Here is a 20501-nt window from a genome sequence, read left to right as displayed (position 1 = left end):
TAACATAAATTGAAGGCAATTATTAACAAATAAAAATGTTTGATAATAGTTTTTCTGTTATTTTATATATAGTAGTCATGATGCAAAGATTACTTGGGTATAGTTAAGTATTATCCAGCTCAGAACACTCAATTTAATCTTGCTGATTATCAGTCTAGTATACTTCACAGACTGAGAATTTAGGTTACTCTTCATTTTCGTCCATATTGTCTTAGGTGTTACATGAGCAAATATGGATACATCAGAGGAAAGAATAAGTCAAGTTATATTAAATTCCTGAAGAATGTTAGTAATTCTACTCCAATGTCCACATATTTGAGCTGAAATTTCATTTCCTTAATTAAAATTTGAAAACACCATGAATTTTGGTAGAATTATCTTAGAATTCATATCCAAATCCTCCCTATCTAGTATGCAACTATTTGGCTCTGTGCTCCAAGTTAACAGACTTCAGTTGTCTGTCCACGATTATTCTTTGCTTTATTCTTTTTTTTTTCTTTTTATGTATTCTTACAATTAGTGGTCCTATTCAACAAAAATAAATGATTTTTTTTTCTTTTATTCTTTTTTTTTTGAGACAGAGTCTCGCATTTGTTGCCCAGGCTGGAGTGCAATGGTACGATCTTGGCTCACTGAAACTGCCTCTTCCTGGGCTCAAGCAATTCTCCTGTCTTTCGGGGGATTTTTTAAAATGATCTGGAAAAGTTACTTTTAACCATACAGGGGTTAGAATTTTACATATCTCTCTTCCATCTTTAAAATTGAGTTTTTTTTGTTTCGTTTTGTTTTTCTTTTTACTTGTCTGCCTTCTACTTGGCTACGGATATTTGAAAAGATAAGAAACTACTTGGGGGATGACACTTCTAATTGAGACAGAAATAGAAGTAGGCAATCTGGATGATTTTGAATCTAGCAAGTGTTAAACAAAATATGACTTTTTTTTTTTTTTTTTTTTTTTTGGAGAGTACAGCCTGACCTGTAATTTGTAATTGCAAGTCAGTTATTTAACAAGTAATAGATGTTTCTGGTAACCTTGCTTCAGAAACGTACCAGTGAAAGCATTTTTTAAAAATATAAATCAAGTCTTTAAAAGAGTGCCTATTCTCTGAATGTTTTCTTTGAAAACTTAATGTTATGAGCTGCTTTCATTAATCTTTTGTTTCTGGACAATAATATGCATTTTATAAGATATGTATAAATGCTGCTCAGCACTTTCAGAACATTGTCATAGGAGGTTTGGCATGGTTTTTTATTTCTTACTTGTGGAGATTTAAAATATCTATGCCTAAACTCAATCCTTAGAAAATCTTATTTAATAGCTCTGGGCTGGAGCCCAAAGAGCTTGTATTGTTAAAAAGCTCCACAAGTAACTGCACAGTTGGGTTTGTGAAATACTGATATACATAATGCCAATAGCCTAAACATTTGGGGATCATTTTGTTATTACTTTTATTTATTAAATCAATCATCACGTATTGCATGTGCATATCTTTATATAACTTTTTACACATATACATGCATGTGTAATTAAAATTATACATTACTTTATATAACTTTAGGTGTATTTATCTTGCTGATTGTTTTCTAACCACAATGTGGGATAATTCTAATGGCCACAACAAATTATCACAAAATTGGTGACTTAACAAGAAATTTATTCTCTCACAGTTCTGTGAGAGAGGTGTCTTGGGTGTTACATGAGTAAATGTTTTGGAGGCCAGAAGTCCAAATTCAAGGTGTCGTCAGGGACACACTTGCTTCAAAGACTCTAAAAGGGAATCTTTCTTTGCATCTGATGGTGTTCCTTGGTTTGTGGCTATAGAACTCCAATTTCTGCCTCGGTCTTTATATGGTATTTCCCATTGTGTGACTCAGTGTCTCAAACTTCCTATTCCTTTCTGTTATGAAGACACCAGTCATTGGACTCAGGGCCTATCCTCAATTCAAAATGATTTTATCTTGGGATACTTTATTTTTCATCAGTCATTTGAGCAATCCAAGGCTTTTTCAATGATTAAGCAAAATCAATGATCTATTTGCATAAAAACATCTGACTTATAAATCACTTATTTACATTTCATCCAGTTTCTACTGCATAACCTAGATAACTAGCAGTATTTTTAAAATCCCTGTTTCTGCATAGGACTGTGCAGAATGTGACACATAAAATTTGCCAGTGTGTAGTTGCAGGATTGATATCAATTCATCAGATGATCTTTTTTCAAATTGCAGATACTGGAGAAACCAGATATTTATGAAAGAAGTAAACAATGGTCCTATAAAAATATAGGTGAAAAATAGCCAAACCACCAAGTCAATTTCATTTGTGAAGTTGTTATCTTATATATCATTAGTAGAGATGCTCATCATTTCCTCCCTGCTACACCATTTTAGAGATGATACCTCATTACTGATGTGGATAATTACACTAGCAGAGAGAAACTGAGCATTTCTGGGTCAATCAGATTATATATCTGCCTCAGTTTGAGCTGCTGTAATGGAATAGCATAGACTGAGTGACTTAAACAGCAAACAGTCATTTCTCATGGTTTTGGAGGCTAAAAGCCCAAGATAAGGTTGCCAGTATAGTTGGTTCCTTGGTGAAAGCCTTCCTTCTGGTTCTTGCTGTATCCTCACATGGAGAGAAATAGTTCTAGTCCCTCAATCTCCTTATAAGGGCACTAATCTCAGTATGGGGTGCCACCCTCATGATGTCATCTAAGTCTAATTAACTCCCAAAGTCCCCACCTCCTAATACCGTCACATTGGGCATTAGGACTTCAGTATATGGATTTCTAGGAGGACACAGAAGTCCACGGCAGTCTCCAAGAAATTTGAAAGTAACCTCCAGGTACTGAATCAGTTCAATGGGGTTAGGTGCTGAGACTGAGAAATCATAGTGAGGTCAGGCCAGATTAGATGACCTGGCAACACAGAGTCACTTGAAAAGTAATGGGGAAGCAAAAAATAAGTGCTTTATCCAATCCACTGTTGATGGGCACCTAGATTGATTCTATATCTTTTCTATTGTGAATAAACATCATAGAATATTATGCAGCCATAAAAAAGAACAAAATCGTGTCCTTTGCAGCAACATCATTGCAGCTGGAGGCCATGATTCTAGCAAGTGAACACAGGAACAGACAACCAAATACCACTTGTTCTCACTTATAAGTGGGAGCTTAACATTGGATACTCATGGACATAAACACGGTAAAAATAGAAATGCAGGACCAATAAAAGGGAGAGCGAGAGAGGGAAGCAACGGTTGGTAAACTAACTATTGAGTACTATGCTCAGTATCTGGGTTGTGGGATCACACAACTTCAGCATTATGCAATATGCCCAGGTAGCAAACATGCACATGTACCCACTGAACCTAAAATAAAAGTTGAAAAAAAAAATGAATCTTTTGCTGAGGAAGCTGGGTTCACAGAGGCAAATGGAATCCACAAACACAAACATATGCATAGTCATGAACACATGAGCAGGCATGAGATTCCATGAGATGTGAGAGAGAGTAGCTGCCTAACAATGCATCAGTTCCAGTGAGATCTCACATGACCTACGGCAATTGAGACTTTTTAGATGTTCTTATACCCTTACCCCAAATCTGCTTTAAGCTAGTTTCTGTTCAGCAACCAAACTATTCTCAAGACCAACTCTGATACCCAAAGTGCAAACTCTCAGGAGTTCCAAATAGATGAAAATAATCACTTAATGTTTTAAAAATAATATCAATAAAAATGGGTTTAATACCTTGACATTACCATGGTTACCTGAAGTTAATGGTGAATGTTGCTACCAGTAGTAAGTCCTGCTGGCTGCATTAAAAGATACATGTCCTATACAAAACATACAAGTGGAAGCAAATAGATGCTTATTTATAAAGTGATTAAAAGAGGCTCACTCACGAGGAAGCTGAACACTTCTGCACACATTTTCCCAGTGTGGTTGCTTTTCAAAACATTATTCACACATAGTAAAATGTTAATTTTTGTTCTGTTTATATGACATAATCACAGCTCCTTTCTTCTAATAATAACATAAATAAAATATAATATAAATATAATAGTAAGTGCCATTTATTACTGGAAGCTGACTGAGTGCCAGGTCCTGAAAGTGTACTATGTCACGAACACTCCAAAGTATTCTCTGATCAGTATTACTACTATTCACTCTTACCAGATGAAGAAACAGATTAAGAGATTTAAATACTAACCTAGGGACAAAGGTAAGGCATAACAGAGCTAGGATATCAACCCGGGACTGGGTAATTGCAAATCCTGCACTGCATTGCCTCACCAATATCATTGCACTTTAATAGCAATTCACGTCAATATCCTTTTGGGATTTTACTGAAATTACATTCAGGAATAAAAATGAAAACACCATTCAACTAGCCCCACATTTCAAATACTCAGAGTAAATCTGGGAAACATAGATTTAGAAGAGGCTATAGAAAATATCAGCTCCCACTCCACATCTCTTTCATGGGATTAATCAAAGGGAAGGTATGACTTAATCTTATGTTTGATTGTTAATAACTCATAGTGTGTTTTTGTAAATAAAATTGCCGCTCTTAGTTTAAATATTATGCCATCTCATAGACTAAAAGCTTCTCTAATAAACATGTGGAAATAACTCTGTGAGTTCTTGGCCTAAACTTACCATATAACCTTAAGCACACCTAATAATTTTTGTGGGTCACCATTCTTTGGGTGTAAAATAAGAATAATTAATTTTACTAACCTTGCTTAGTAGGTTTTGTGAAGATTAATGAGTTAATCACATCTAGAACACAGTCTGTAATTCTTTGATGACAAGGACATGAAAAATGTTCAGTACAATATTGAGACCAAGAAAGAAGGCTGTGTTTATCATGCACAGTGTCCAGTGAATGGGCTGCCATAGGAGTTAGGATTAAGTTCTTTATTTTTTAATATTACGGATGGGAATAAACTGCACATAATGACCAGAGCCTGCAGAATGGTTAAGTGGCTGGAAGGGGATATATTTATCATTCTGAATAACAAACCACACTGCAGAGTGCTCAGATTCTAACCTGGCCTGTGACACTTACTAGCAAACTAACATCAGACAAGTTGCTTTACCTTTCTGAGCCTTGGATTCTATAGCTTTAAAATAAGAATAATAAGAATGCCTATTTCACATGATACTTATTTCATATCCATTCCTTGTATACCATATATCAGTTACTGTTGGGTGCTTGAGACACAGAGAGGGACAGAAAAAGTCCTTTCCCTAATGAAACTTACATTCTAAAGAAGAAAACAGACAATACATAATGCAAAAATAAGCCAACAATATATTTTCAGGAAATGATAAAAACTACAAGAGAAATAAGGCAAGATAAGGGGATGGAAGAATGATGTGGGGTAGGATATAGAACTTACGTATGACCATAGTGGCCTGAATGATACAAAGAGGAGCCATATGAGGACCTGGTGATGGAGCATTTCGGACCAAAGAGACATTATGGGAAAGGCTCTGAGGCAGGCAGGAACTTGGCATGTTTGTGGATAAGCAAAATGGCTAGTGTAGTCAGAGCAGAATATGACAGGGAAATTCTGGAAGCTGAAGATAAGGTGGTAGCCAGAAGTCCTATTGCATAGGGCCTTCTGCTCCTCATAAAGACTTCCTGTTTTATTATAGGTGTTGTTAGAAACCCTTCGTAGGTTTTAGCACAGGAGTGAAGGTTTATCAAGATCTGTCTGGTTGCTGGGTTGAGAATAGGCACAGGAGAACAAGAAGGAAAACAGAGAGACCTGTACTGAATTGCTGTAGTGATTCAAATGTGATATGATAGTGAATTGGACTGGGGAGCAGTTAGAGGAGGTAAAAGGTAAGTTTAAGACATGGAGTGTATTTTGAAGGTTCAGTAGACAGTTCTGAGGGATTGTAAAGAGTGGACTGAAAGAAAAAGAGAAATCAAATACGGTGCTTAGGGTTTTTGTCTTGAGCCTACGAGGAAACTATAGCTTAAAATAAATACATGTAAAAGTTTGCCAATGTCAAAACAAGTAAGAAGTCATGCCAAATTCTCAATATAAGGCAAGCATGACAAAAGAAGACCCATGCTGGTAAAAATGCAAGTACTGAAGTGCTTGGGGGATCATACAAAGCAACTTGAATTCTTCCAAACACATAGGTACACCATAGCAATCATTTGTAAGAATAAATTAAGGGATGGAGATGCTAATTATATAACATGAAAAACACTTCAACCATATAAAACTTTCTTATAGTTTGTACCCTGAATTGTTAAATTGAAATTGAGACTTCAAAACAAATAAAAGAACATATTTGTAAAGATTAGATTGGGAGAAAATTGACAAACAAAGAAAGTAAGTTCCAACTCTCAACTAATAACCTGGTTTATAAAATAACATTTATTCTATAGCTGTAGATGTCATATCGACATCTGCTAACTGGGAGAATGCAATCAGATATCTGTAGTTTTTAAAGTCTAGTCCAAAAGACCATACATGATTTTATATATGTACATATATACATTTGTCAATATATATAATATATGCATATACTTATGTATATATAATATATGAATATGTATATATAATATATGAATGAAAAGGACAACATACATCATGGATATATAAAATATATATAATTTTCTTTTTTTTTTTTGAGACGGAGTCTGGCTCTGTCGCCCAGTCTGGAGTGTGGTGGCGCAATCTCCACTCATTGCAAGCTCCGCCTCCCAAGTTCACACCATTCTCCTGCCTCAGCCTCCCGTGTAGCTGGGACTACAGGCGCCCGCCACCGCACCCGGCTAATTTTTGTATTTTTAGTAGAGACGGGGTTTCACCGTGTTAGCCAGGATGGTCTCGATCTCCTGGCCTCGTGATCTGCCTGCCTCAGCCTCCCAAAGTGCTGGGATTACAGGCTTGAGCCACCGCACCCGGCCAAAATATATATTATATATATGCATATAATCATGTATCTGTAGTTTTTGAGACCTAGTTCAAAGGACCATACATGATTATATATATATATATGAATGAATGAGTGTATATATATAATATATTGAGAGTGTGTGTGCGTGTGTGTGTGTATATATATATATACATACACACATGTATATACATGTATATACATATGTATATATATATATATATACACACACACATATGAATGAAAAGACCAGCAAATCACAAATAAACAGTAGAGTTGGATTTAATCACAGGCGTACAAAAGAATTAATATAGTGAGCAAGTGCATATTGGCAATGCAATCAGAAAACAAATTCCCACACTGAAAATAAACAAAGAAACAGAGAGAGACAAGAAAGACACACAACACACACACACATGCACACAAGAAAGAAGAAGGGAAGAAGGGAGAGTGAGAGGGAGAAAGGAAGGAAGGAAGAAAGGGAGAGAGGGAGGAAAACAATTTTGGTTTATAAACAAAAATAATTTTAATAGATAAGAATGCTAGTCTCTCTATTTACATAAAAACATCTGAAACATACTCCTCTGCTTTTGAGATAGCATGGTAATCAGGGAAGATACGGTTCAGCAGGAAAAAGATTAAGAGAAACTAAGAGTAGTACGCAAAATGAAGAAGGAACATATCCACGGAGAATTGGCTTCTGCCTCAAAAAATTTCCCAAGTTGTACAGATGAGTCAAAACTATAAATTCAATAGTTCAGTAAATTCCAGGACAATTAGAACAATGTGAAAATTATACACAGACAAAGAAGTAGATGGTGAACAGCAATCCTGCAACACATGCAAGCAGAAGAACAAATAAAAGATCTCACCAGAGTGTGGGAATAAATTTGCATGAAGTATGAACATCGAAGAGTTTTTCCTCAATATGACTATTGTATGTGCCTTGACAAATGATTTACTAGTCTCTCATGATTTGATATGCCATTATGGATAAATATATTTACAGATAATTTACATCTCTTATGGAAATACTTTCCCTCCTAGTACCCATGAGTGGGAGCGATATTTTTGTAAATAACAACAATTAAATATTGAAAGCTATCATTTCTTTTTCCTGAAAACTTAGGACTGAAATTCTATAAATGTCTTTTTTTTTTTTTTTGAGACGGAGTCTCGCTCTGTCACCCAGGCTGGAGTGCAGTGGCCGGATCTCAGCTCACTGCAAGCTCCGCCTCCCGGGTTCACGCCATTCTCCTGCCTCAGCCTCCCGAGTAGCTGGGACTTCAGGCGCCTGCCACCTCGCCCGGCTAAGTTTTTGTATTTTTAGTAGAGATGGGGTTTCACTGTGTTAGCCAGGATGGTCTCGATCTCCTGACCTCGTGATCCGCCCGTCTCGGCCTCCCAAAGTGCTGGGATTACAGGCTTGAGCCACCGCGCCCGGCCTAAATGTCTTTTTATAATAGAAAAATTAGAGTTATTCTTATTATAAATTAAATAATGAAGTTACATGGTAGATAACAATCACAAATTCTGGCTCCCATCTCGGCTTTTTACTTCTGCTTTAAGACTACAGAATCAGTGAACATTCTGGAGTGAGTGACATGGAAGGGATACTTTAGAGTATCATAAAAATGCTTTATTTATTGTATACACTATTAGAAACTTTGCTATTTATTTTTATCAAAAAGTTCTTTCATTGATTATTTCCAAGAGCCAACACATCTACTACAATTTTACATTTGACCCCTATAGTCAACTGATGGTCCATTCTTCCAATTTAAGTGATTCTTATAAATGGAAATGGAAGTTTAGTGTGTGCAAAACATGTGAAAAATAATATTTCTTGTATCTGCTATACCTACATTTTAACTTTTACTCAACTGGGGGTGTATTTCTGATTCTTCCCGTTGAGGATATTTTATAACAATCAAAGAATATGAGTAAGAATATAATTTTGTATATTCTTTCTTAGAGATAGTTCTGGTTCGGTGTAAGCTGTAAGCTGGTGTTCATTTGCATAGATAATTTATATGGAGGGCATTGGATAGACATGTGAGAAGAATGTTTTCTGAAGATATTGTTTGAGGCAAAATAAAAGGTGGGAGTGGAAGACAGACAGAAATGGAAGGAACAGCATGTAGTCCAAGCCTGGATTCAGGGACTTGTTTGATTATACTAGGAAGAGAGGCATTTTCGCCATTTCCATAAGAGCCAGTGTGACTCAGATTCAGTGAAGAATTGAGGGAATGTAGCAAAGTCTTTTGACTCCTAACCTTCATGCTTTGCATTGGGTAAAAATGGGCAAAGCATGCCCTGGGAAAGGTAGTGTTATTCTTGGGGAATCCATGGTAAGCAAGGAGACCATGACAAGGCACAAGGAAACATAGACCTTGGCAGGAAAGAAGGAGCAGCACTGGAAGGAAAGAGAATCCAGGCATTATTGTCACAAAACCTAGTTATTCAGCACCTCCCATGTGCCCAGTGATAAACTAGGGACACTAGATAAAGCAATGAATATAACAGATTAAATGTATGCTCTCAAAGGGTTTATCTCTCCATAAAGGGAGAAAATACAGATAAATAAAATGTGTACATACAATATAATGTAATAGTATAAAGAGAGAAGGACTGTGTATTCTTTGATAACATAAAAAGAGAGCAAGTAGTGTTGGCAAGGATGTGGAGAAAAGGGAAACCTTATACACTGTTTGTGAGACTATTAATTGGTACAGCCATTATGGAAAGTAGTATTAAGGTTCTTCAAAAAATTAGAAAAAGAACCACTATATGATCCAGCAATCCCACTCCTGGGTACGTATCCAAAGCAAATGACATCACTATCTCAAGATATGTGCACTTCCACGTTCACTGCAGCATTATTCACAGTAGCCAAGATATGGAACCCATCTAAGTGTCTGTCAACAGATGAATGAATAAAAATGGAATACTATTAAACCTTTGAAAAGAAGGAATTCCTATCATTTGCATTAACGTGGATGAACCTGGAAGGCATTATGCTATGTGAAATAAGCAGGCACAGAAAGATAAATACTGTATGATCTCACACATATGTGGAATCTAAAGAATCAAAGATAAGAACAGAGAAGCCGTCAGGTGCTGGATCACAAAGCTCGACAAACCTTAATAAGGAGGTTGTCTTTATCCATAGGGGAATTAGAAGCCATTGAATTGTTTTAATGCAGAGGGATGAATTGGTTAGATTTGTATTTTAGACAGACAACTGCGAATGCAATTTTGACAATGTTTTGGGAGGAGGTTAAGAGCAAGAAATCGGGATACAGGTTGCTTTAATGAGAGTATAGGAGCAAAATGATGTTCCATAAATACTCATGTAACACAAAGAGTCTCACTGAGACTGGATAACCCAGCATCACTGACACAAGATGCCGGGAGTCACTGCTGCCACTGTCAGTGATGGAATGACTTCTAACTCATCTCCTGCTTCTTTGGGTCACTCATTCCATATTCAGAGACCCTTGGTTTCTGCCCATTTTTGAAGTTTGTTTCTTCAGCCTTCCTATTGACAATGAAATTGGAGATTGAGATGAAGAGGAATGAGTAGATTTGAGATAATAGCAAGCGGAGTGAGCATGACTTGGTAATTAGATGGTAGGGAGGAAGAAGAGAAAAAAAAAAGAATCAGGTTTGGTATGGCAACTCTGATTTTGGGCCATTTCAATGAGTTAAACATGGACGGTTTGAGGAAATGCATATTTGGTTTGGGACACTATAGTCAACCTTCATCATTTCGTTTATCTATCATCTGAATACAAATTAGAGGGGAATCTCTAGATGGAAAGAAAACACAGGAGCTAAGAGGAGCAGATATTCTTTCTCTTAGTTGCTCATCAGCTAGAGCCCAGGTGAATGACTTGAACTCAGCCAGTTGGATGATGCTTCTGAATCTGGAATTAGAGATTATTTGACAGTGTCAAATCCTGGAAGATGTCAAGATATATTAGGATTGAAATGTGGCACTTGCTTTTAAATCAGTTTCTCAACCTCAGCACATTTTGGACACAGTAATTCTTGATTTTGAGGAACTGTTCTGTCCATTGTGGGATGTTTAGCAGCTTCCTTGGCCTCTACCCACTAGATGCCAGTAGTATCCCTCGGTTGTGACAAAATGGCTTCAGCCATTGCCAGATGTCTCAGGGAGAAAAAAAAAATTCCTGATTATTTGTTTGGCAAGAGTAGTTCCAGTGGCACAACTGAGATGGAAGCCAGAGAGCAGTAAGCTTAGGAGTGAGGTAGAGAAGAGTGCAGCCCTGTGGTTACTGCACATCACTCTTTAAAACTGTTAGATGAAAAGTACAGCTGAGCTATAGAATGGTAGCTTGAAGAGAGAAGAAACAAGAGCATGCTTAAATGTGAACAAGGAAGTCAACAGAGGAGGAGAATGATGCAGGAGAGGGGATAATTCATACTTCAATGTCCCTAAAAAGATGGGAGGTGCTGCACACTAATAAATGCTACTCAAGTCAGGTCCCAGAACTGGTCTTGGTTCATCAACTGTTTGTTACTGATTTGTGAGGCGAGGTACAGAAATGGAAAATAAGCATTCAGAAACGTTTATACTAATTTTACACAGTCATTTTGTATTAGTTGAATCTAATAAAAATGTCAGCTTGTATTGACTGAGAATTTTAAAATTTTGGTTCTTTAAAGATAATTTGAGGAACACTGCTCTAAAGCACAGGTAGAAAGATTGCACTCACATAACAGCAACAAATACTTCATTCTAAGCCAGAAGAAGGAGAAAAGGACAGTACAAGAAAAAGAAAGTAGTATTAGTTTCCTTTTTCTTTTTTTAAATAAAGACATAATAATTATAAATATTTTGAAGCAAAGTGAGATGTTTTGATACATATATATATTATGTAATGATCAAATCCAGGTATCAAACATTTTTAAAATTGCAAACACTCATTTCTTTGTGGTAAGAACAAAATCCTCTCTTGTAGCTATTTTAAAGTGTAGCATGCAATATTGTTAACTTTACTCACCCTCCTTCTGTCTCTACTTTCTTTGCAAAGTCAGACAAAATGTCATCTACTAAAAGTTAGATGGGAAGTAATTGATTCAATTGCTTAAGAAAATGGAGCACGGAAAAATATGCTGTGAGGTACGGGAGAGTGTCCTGACCAGAGGAACACAGAAAAATGTCTGGTTATTGAAAACTCGTGAGTGGTCAGATCTATGCATTTCCACTGCTGCCAAACAAGATGCCTGGAAAGATTTCCAGAAATAGTTTGGAGAAATGTTGTAGGGTGGGATGCCATGTGTGAGCAAGTGGGAGACAATGTGCCCAAAATATTTGGTGAATACATGCTAATATGTGGGTAATATGGTTCATAAGAGGCTGGTAAGGAGGGGGAAATTTTTAAAGATTATTTTAAATGTTTACACTTAAAACATATTACACACCAGATCAGTGGATGGTGTTCAAGTGTTTTATTTTATCAAACCTTCTAAGAAAGCCATTTTAGACACATTTATAATGTAAAAACTGAAGTCTGAGAGATTAAGTCTCCTTGTAATCATGTAGTAAACTAGAGTAAAATTGGGGCCAGATTTCAGATTTCTGGTTCCCTGTCTTGGACTCTTTTTTAGCTTTATAAAAGCATTGAAAAAGACATGTAAAACTCCCATTATACTGTAACAAAATAAAGACACATGTTCTTTTCAATAAGAGAGAGTTTCTGGGATGTCTGTGAGTTTGATCAGAATTTTTTTTTTTTCGGATTGCTCATTCTGTCTAGTGTTTCAAATACAAAAGTACACCTGTGAATCAGCTTTAGAATATTAAGTTCATTGTCTTCTAAGAATGCAATTTTACAATAGATTTGACTGCTATTCTTCTCATGTACAGTCAGAAGCATATAATAATGATAATAACACCTTACGTTTATGTACTGCTTCACAGTTTCCTAAGTGCTTTCATGTACATTATCTTATATGAGCTTCATAATAGCTCAGTGAATATATTTACTGGTGCTTTGTTTTATTCATGACTGTCATATTGACATTAGTCATACATATTTTATTTATTCAGATGGTTGGTTAGCTATACAAAGGTTTAATCAGACAAACAGAAAGATACAGAGCAAAGAGCACTAAAATGTTATTTATAATTCTGAATTGCTTGGTTTCCTTTTTTTATGTGGTTAAATCATCAAAAATGTGCCTTTACCCTATTGAAGAATAGCATTATTTCAATGTATAATCTTTAAATCTAGTCAATGTGCTCCAGATCATTAACAGGGTAATGAATATTTTAAAATTGCAAGCTATTTTAAGGTATTATTTGTGAATTTGTAACAGTAAGTATTTTAATAAGATTGAAAAATCTAAGAAAATATTTTTTGAAATTTTGTTTCTCATTATATAGAAAATCCATATCTGTTTAGAAATTTAAAGGAATATAGAATTTAATTAAAATGATTGCCTTTTAATATTAGTTACACTATACAAAGATACTTCATTTGCATTAAAAACGTGTACAATAATATGATATAACTCTAAAGTAATTCACAATTTATTCTTTAAAAATCCAGAAAAAAATGGTATCTTGAAAAATAACAGAATATGCCAATTTAAAGTTACTCTGTTTTAATTTTTAGGGTATTTAAATATTTATTTTACATAGAAATTAGCTTACTAATTTTTCTCCATTTTTAAAAAATATAGGTTTATAGTAACAGTTAAAAGATAAAGTTTTGGATTTATTTATTTATTTTTATCTCATATTTCAGAGGAAAAATTTTGAGGAGATTAAACTAAAAATACAAATCAAATCAATCTCCACATTTCCTTTATTTATTGATGTATGTGTTATATAGTGTGGTCTCATGGTATCTGTATGACATTTGTAGTGTTGAAATATGGCTAACAAATGCAATGGGAGATGTGGATTTGTCATCAAAATATATCTTTCATATTTTTCACACTGAATATTGTTGCCTATACTCTTAGGCTGTTTTAGAAAGTTATCAGTCTTTCTGTAGAACAGTATGAAAAGTAGAAACACCACTTTTTAAAAAATTGCCTATATATTCTAAAATTTTTTGTTTATTAAATTATTTAGAACTCTATCAAAATTGTCTTCCAAAATATTATTTTGTAAAATTAACTCTAGTAAATTGTAGATATGTTGGAATAATATTAAAAAGAATTTGACACTTTTGGAAATCAGTTGCTTGTGATTGTATCTCATTAATAGGACAATGTATAGATTATTTTGCCATTTTCAATTTACTAGCAGTGTGGAAAAGAGTTAGCTAAATTTTAGTCATTAGCAAAACAGAAAAGCTTTTGATAATCTCTTAGCATCATGCTAATTAGGTTGAACTATCCTAGAAAATATATTAATTGAAGGCTATAGCTAGGCAACTTAGTATCTGCCCCTCAAAATTTGATAAAATAGATATAATAGGTGTCACGAGGCATAACTAATCACCTAATGTATAAAAACAAATAATGAACTATGTTGTAAATATTCTGAATATACTCTAATTGCTTCTTCCTAACCAAATTCACATTATTATAGAAAATGGTAATACTTTGGATAAAATTCCAAAATGTATTTCAATTGTACTCATCAACATATTTAGTGAGATATTCTTTTAGTATACTTTAAAATTCACATAAATTAATAGGAGTTTTTAAAGAGATTGTGAAAAGTAACAGCACTGTGAAAACATACAATTACGGTAAATTTTTATCTTCCCTTTGACAACAAATCTCTCTTGAATTCATTTAGAATTTTAAAACAATCTATCACCTATCTTTGACCATATGGACTGAACTTGATATCCACCAATAGACACTGATGCCTGCAAGTCAACAGCATAAAGAGTGGTAAAGTCAGTTCTGCAAAAGATGAAATGTTTTTAATGTGGTAAGAAGACAAAACTGTTACTGCTTTGTGAGTAATTTGTATAAAATATAGTACTGAGTATCTGAGAAATACACAGATGAGAAAAATTAGCTACCACCTTTTGTTCTGATTCTTTTAATTTATTTAAGTTTTTGAAAAAGGAATAATCCTATATATTTATATATGTTAATCAAGAGACCACCTTTAAACATCTGTCCAACGTCAAAATTTAAACAATGCAACAATTATTTTGGGGACAAAATTGATTCCATTGCTGTTCTGTTACTTATTGTACTAGCTGTAAAAGAGCAGATGTTTGACATATATAAATTTATTTTAATAGTTTCATTGAGTCTTTATCTGCAGTTTGTCAGTGTGGCTCCACAGATATATTCAACCATCTGTTCCTTGGACCTGTGCTTCATGTAACTTACAGGAGTGTATTAATTTTATTGCATCAGTCATTAATCAATCAGAAGTTTGTTTGCCCTGCAGTGTTCCCAAAAGACAGACTTCATCAGTTTAAAAAAAAAAAAAAAAAAAAAAGCCACTCACTAGCTTGTTAAATAACCTTTTCATTTTTAATATAATTTCTCCTATGTAGTTAACAGTCACAGATTTTGAAAAAGCATATTACAGAAGAGTTTTTGGTTTCTAAACCAAAATTCATTTACCTCAGGGCTTCCATGAGCATTACTCAGAAATATTCATAGACAGTATTTTTAAGAATTCATTTTTTTCTGACAAAAGAAGTGATACAAATTTACATCTATGTTATCACTTTTGCATCTATTTTTGAAATGATATATTGTGAAACATTCTTAGAATACTATGAATTTATGACTGGAAAAATTTAAATGTTTGAGATGGTGAGGTTTGCCATAAAGGCTCATAATCTCAGTTCTGCAGACTGGCAAATGAGGCATCATCAGAAACAGCATCAGCCCCTCATTAACTGGGCTATTGCCCAGAACTAGGTAATATTGATCCTATCTTTCAAAAATTCATTTCCAACACTTAGACAATTACCTTAGGGTGGCAGCACCTTTTCTTGTGTAGCTCAAATATCCCTGTATCCTTCAGCCTTCTGAGGTTGCTCTTTGCTTTAGTGTTCTAAGATGTTGCCTTGTATCTCCCAGTCTCATGCTGTAGAAAGTCTCATCTAATATTTTAGTGTTTCCTAGGGTGTCATCTCTACCGGGTCAGTCTAGTCTGACTTGCTTCCTACCTGTTATTACTTCTGCCCCTTAAGATGCTAATTGTTTCACGTGTTTTTTCAAATCAGTCAGAATGTTCTTCAGGCTCTTTTATTCTCACAAAGTTTTACTGATACAAAGTTTTTTTTAACGAACTTTTCCTAAAGGTAGGAAGAGAATTGCAACAGAAGAGGATTACAAGCAATAACATGCAGTGGAATATTAAACATTACCACCCTAAAATGCAATCCAAAACTTCTCAAGATTTCTACTCTTAAGCTGTAACTCTTACTTACATTTTCTTAAGTTGCTAAATATCTTTCTCTCCAGGAATCCCTCCTCCAAGTGCTAAAATCCCCTTTTTATTATTTTATTTTATTTATTTATTTTTTGAGATGGAGTTTTGCTCTTGTCGCCCAGGCTGGAGTGCAATGATGCTATCTCGGCTCACTGCAACCTCCACCTCCCCGGGTTCAAGGGATCCTCCTGCCTCAGTTTCCTGAGCAGCTAGGATTACAAGTGTGTGCCACAACACCTGGCTAATGTTTATAATTTTAGTACAGATGGAGTTTCACCATGTTGGCCAGACTGGTCTTGAACTCCTGACCTCAGGTGATCCACCCATCTCGGCATCACAAAGTGCTGGGATTACAGACGTGAGCCACCACAACCGGACCCCATTTCTTTCTTATGCAGAGTTACGCACTTCTTCACTTCACCAACTCTAAGCTCAGGATCTGATTTTATACTACCCCAAACTAATGAAGCTGCTCTGTTAAGCAAACAATTATTTATTTTAGGTGCTCACCCTTCAGCATTAATAAATGTCAGAAGCTTTGATATTTATTTATTTCATTTCTCAAATTCTTAACAGTTCTGCCACATGCCAATCTCTATAAACGATAAAGATTTCTTTTCACTCTGCTAGAGCAAGACTTTGTGGTTTTACTATGTAATACATTCACAAGGTTGCACAGAGTCTAGCATTAGGCAGATCTGCTATCTACCTTTGAGAAATTCACTTACCTTTTCTAAGCTTCTGTTTCCTTGTCATTAAAACAAGCAAAGTATATAACTTTTCAGATTGTTGAGAAACTAAAAATACTAAATGAAATGCAAAATCTCAGTAATGGGACCTCTCTCTCTTGTCTATTCTCCTGCTCTCTTTATTTTCTCAATAGAGGTGTCATTTTACTAATTGGAACTATTTTATTCATCTTAGACATTATATTTCTAATTTCCCAAATGCATGGGGTGTTCTTATTCACAGTACAACAAATTATTGAACCAGTCAGATCCGTAGCTTGAGAAAACACCTTCATTGGCTGGGCATGATGGCTCACACCTGTAATCCCAGCACTTTGGGAGGCCAGGGTGGGTGAATCACCTGAGGTCAGGAGATTGAGACCAGCCTGACCAAAATGGCAAAACTCCGTCTCTGCTAGCAATACAAAATTAGCCAGTTGTGGTGGCGCATGCCTGTAATCCCAGCTACTTGGGAGGCCGAGGTAGGAGAATCACTTGAACCCAGGAGATGGAGGTTGCAGTGAGCCAAGATCATGTCATTGCACTCCAGCCTGGGCAACAAGAGCAAAACTCTGTCTCAAAAAAAAAAAAAAAATAGAGAAAGAGAGAAAGAAGGAAGGAAGGGAGGGAGGGAGGGAGGGAGGGAGGAAGGAAGGAAGGAAGGAAGGAGAAAAAGAAAGAAGAAAGAAAGAAAAGAAAGAAAGAGAGAAAGGAAGAGAAAAGAAAGAAAAAGAAAGAAAGAAAGAAAGAAAGAAAGAAAGAAAGAAAGAAAGAAAGAAAGAAAGAAAGAAAGAAAGAAAGAAAGAAAGAAAGAAAGAAAGAAAGAAAGAAAGAACCATCTTCAACTTTGGTTCCTGCCTTCCTTGATTGCTTGGAGTCAATTTTTGGTCTCTGTGTTAAAAAACCTGCTCAAGCTCTGAAATTTTAAATTCTTCAGGAAGAATGAGACTTTTAAAATTGATCTTCTCTCCAGTTAACTGCCATTTTTCCCCTTTCTTTTGTTCCTCTTTATAATAGTTGAATTTCAACTTCTATCTCCTTAGCTTGTGATTTTTAATTGTTGTCAGATGGAAGCTCTGGATTAATTAATTCCACCAGATGGCCCTTTAAAACTCATGAATATTATAGTTAAGGCATTATCCTTGCTCATAAGACAACTCTAGTAATAATATTTCGTGCTGTATCCCTGGTTCTGAGTCTCTGTTCTCCCCAGCTTAAAGTTGGATTTAGGTCTTGATTAAGTGGCTTATAATTACTTCCATTTGCCTGTGAGCAAGAGTTGGTTAGCACACTGTGTCTTACTTTACACTCACATGGTGTATTTTTGCCAATATTTCTATGCTAATTGTTCTCAATTTCCCATATTTAAAAATTGGGTGTAATTTAAGGCCTCATATAGACTAATTTTAAAAAGTAGAAGCATATGATAAACATATTCCAGAAAATCTCTTGGATTATTATTTTATCAAATGCTTCATGAGCATAACCACTTTTTAGGAGGTAACCATTAGAGAGTGACATCAGCAAGATGGTGGGATAGAAGGTCCTACCTCTAATTCTCCTCATAGAAATACCAACCAGAAACTAGTCACTGACAATAATGCCTTTGTGAAAATCCCAGAATCTGAGGGTGAGGCATCATTAAAACTGCAAAAAGCCCCATAAAGCCACATTAGAAAAGTGAGAGGAATACTTCCCCCTTCACTGTGTTTTCCCTGCCCCAGTCTGGCACAGCCCACACTGAGAGATTTCCTTAGGCCTAGAGTTTGTCCAGTGGGGAAAGGAAAGCCCAAGAATAATATACAGTTTTCCAAGCATATTGACATACCTTCTGGAAAGGCCACTTCTATCCTTCACAGAGAGCACTGGGGAAACTAGAATACTTGCAGTCACGTAGGAACAAAGAAAGGGGGTGGGTTTACAGCAGTCAGCACAAGGATCTTGGCAGAGGCATTGTATCCCTGCAGGCAAGGTGATGTAGCCAGAATGCAACCAATAGCTCTGCCTACCCTCAGAGTTGATTCAGTGGCTCAGTACTCCCCAGCTGGGGTCCGTAGTCAATGGTCCAACCCAACCTTGGAGCATTGCTACTGGCTTTTCTTGAGCAGGTAGCCCATTCAGCAACCCTATACAACTGCAGAATATAGATTGTAGTCCTGCCTGACCAAGGAACCCAAGGAGAAATTCTGCTCATTTTCAGAGCCCAGAGTGTGGTTCTGGATTGGCAGGAAGCCAAGCCAGAAGCCCTGTTCAATCGAGGAGCATAGCCTGCAGATGCACCTAATAAGAAAGCCTGGTGATATGGTTTGGCTGTGTCCCCACCCAAATCTCATCTTGAATTGTAATCCCCATAATCTCCACATGTCAAGGGAGAGACCAGGTGGAAGTAATTGAATTATGGGGCTGGTTTCTCCCATGCTGTTCTCGTGATAGTGAGTGAATTCTCACAAGATCCGATGGTTTTATAAGGGGCTCTTCCCCTTTCACTTGCCACTTCTCCTCCCTGCTGCCCTGTGAAGAAGGTGACTTGCTTCCCCTTCACATTCTACCTTGATTGTAAGTTTCCTGAGGACTCCCCAGCCATGCTGAACTGTGAACTGTGAGTCAATTAAACCTCTTCCCTTTATAAATTACACAGTCTCAGGCAGTTCTTTATAGCAGTATGAAAATGGACTGATACACCTGGTAAGCAATCTTCCTGGCCATGGAGCAAAGCCCTGCCTTGCTGCAAAGCCCAGTCTCCTCCCTGTGGAGCCTAAATTAAGGCCCTGCCTAATTACAGAGCACAGCCCAGGCACAAAGCACAGCCAGTGATTCCACTCAAATACAGAGGATAGCCTGTTGTTCTGCTTGATTCAGGAGCCCAGGCTATAGCCCCCTACAAATGCAGGGCACAACTTATAGCCCCTCCTAAACTGGAAGCCCAGTAGTGACCCCAGCTGGCCACAAGAGCACAGCCTAAATCTGAAGCACAGCTAGCAGACCACCCAACTATGGATTTCAGACTTTACTCCTGATTTCATAGCACAGTGACTATGCCCAACTAGATACTCTGATAGTAATTTTGCCTACCTACAGATACTACTAGCTAACTTCTTCAGAAATTTAGGCTGGACTAACTGGCAAAAGTCTTTCCCCGCCAAAGCAAACCTGTAAAGGCTGGAAGAAATGGCCATTTCCTCAGATGTGTAGATAACAACACAAAGATACAAGGATAATAAAGAGTCAGGGAAATATGACATCACCAAAGTAAACTAATAAAGCTCCAATAATGGAATCTGAAGAAATGGAAATCTACAAACTGACTGACAAATGATTCAGACTAATTATTTTAAAGAAGTTCAGTGAACTACAAGTGAGCATAATAGATAACTACATGAAATTAGGAAAGTAATGTATCTACAAAATGAGTAGTTCAACAAAGAAATAGAAATAATTAA

At 36.1% G+C, this 20501-nt stretch overlaps 1 long non-coding RNA gene across 1 annotated transcript in view; it reads left to right on the top strand.

Moving 5' to 3' along the window:
- The window catches only part of LOC112424817 (uncharacterized), an 82861-nt gene that overhangs the window by 26469 nt on the left and 35891 nt on the right, over window positions 1-20501 (top strand). Inside the window, exon 2 of the long non-coding RNA XR_003015750.2 lies at window positions 14723-14860. This is a non-coding gene — a long non-coding RNA (uncharacterized lncRNA). The remainder of the gene's footprint in view (window positions 1-14722; window positions 14861-20501) is intronic.

The sequence above is a fragment of the Macaca nemestrina genome, chromosome 6 (genome assembly GCF_043159975.1).
Source record: "Macaca nemestrina isolate mMacNem1 chromosome 6, mMacNem.hap1, whole genome shotgun sequence".
Lineage (NCBI taxonomy): Eukaryota > Metazoa > Chordata > Mammalia > Primates > Cercopithecidae > Macaca > Macaca nemestrina.
The sequence above is the reverse complement of the archived record's forward strand: the minus strand, read 5'-3'. Positions and strand labels throughout refer to the sequence as shown.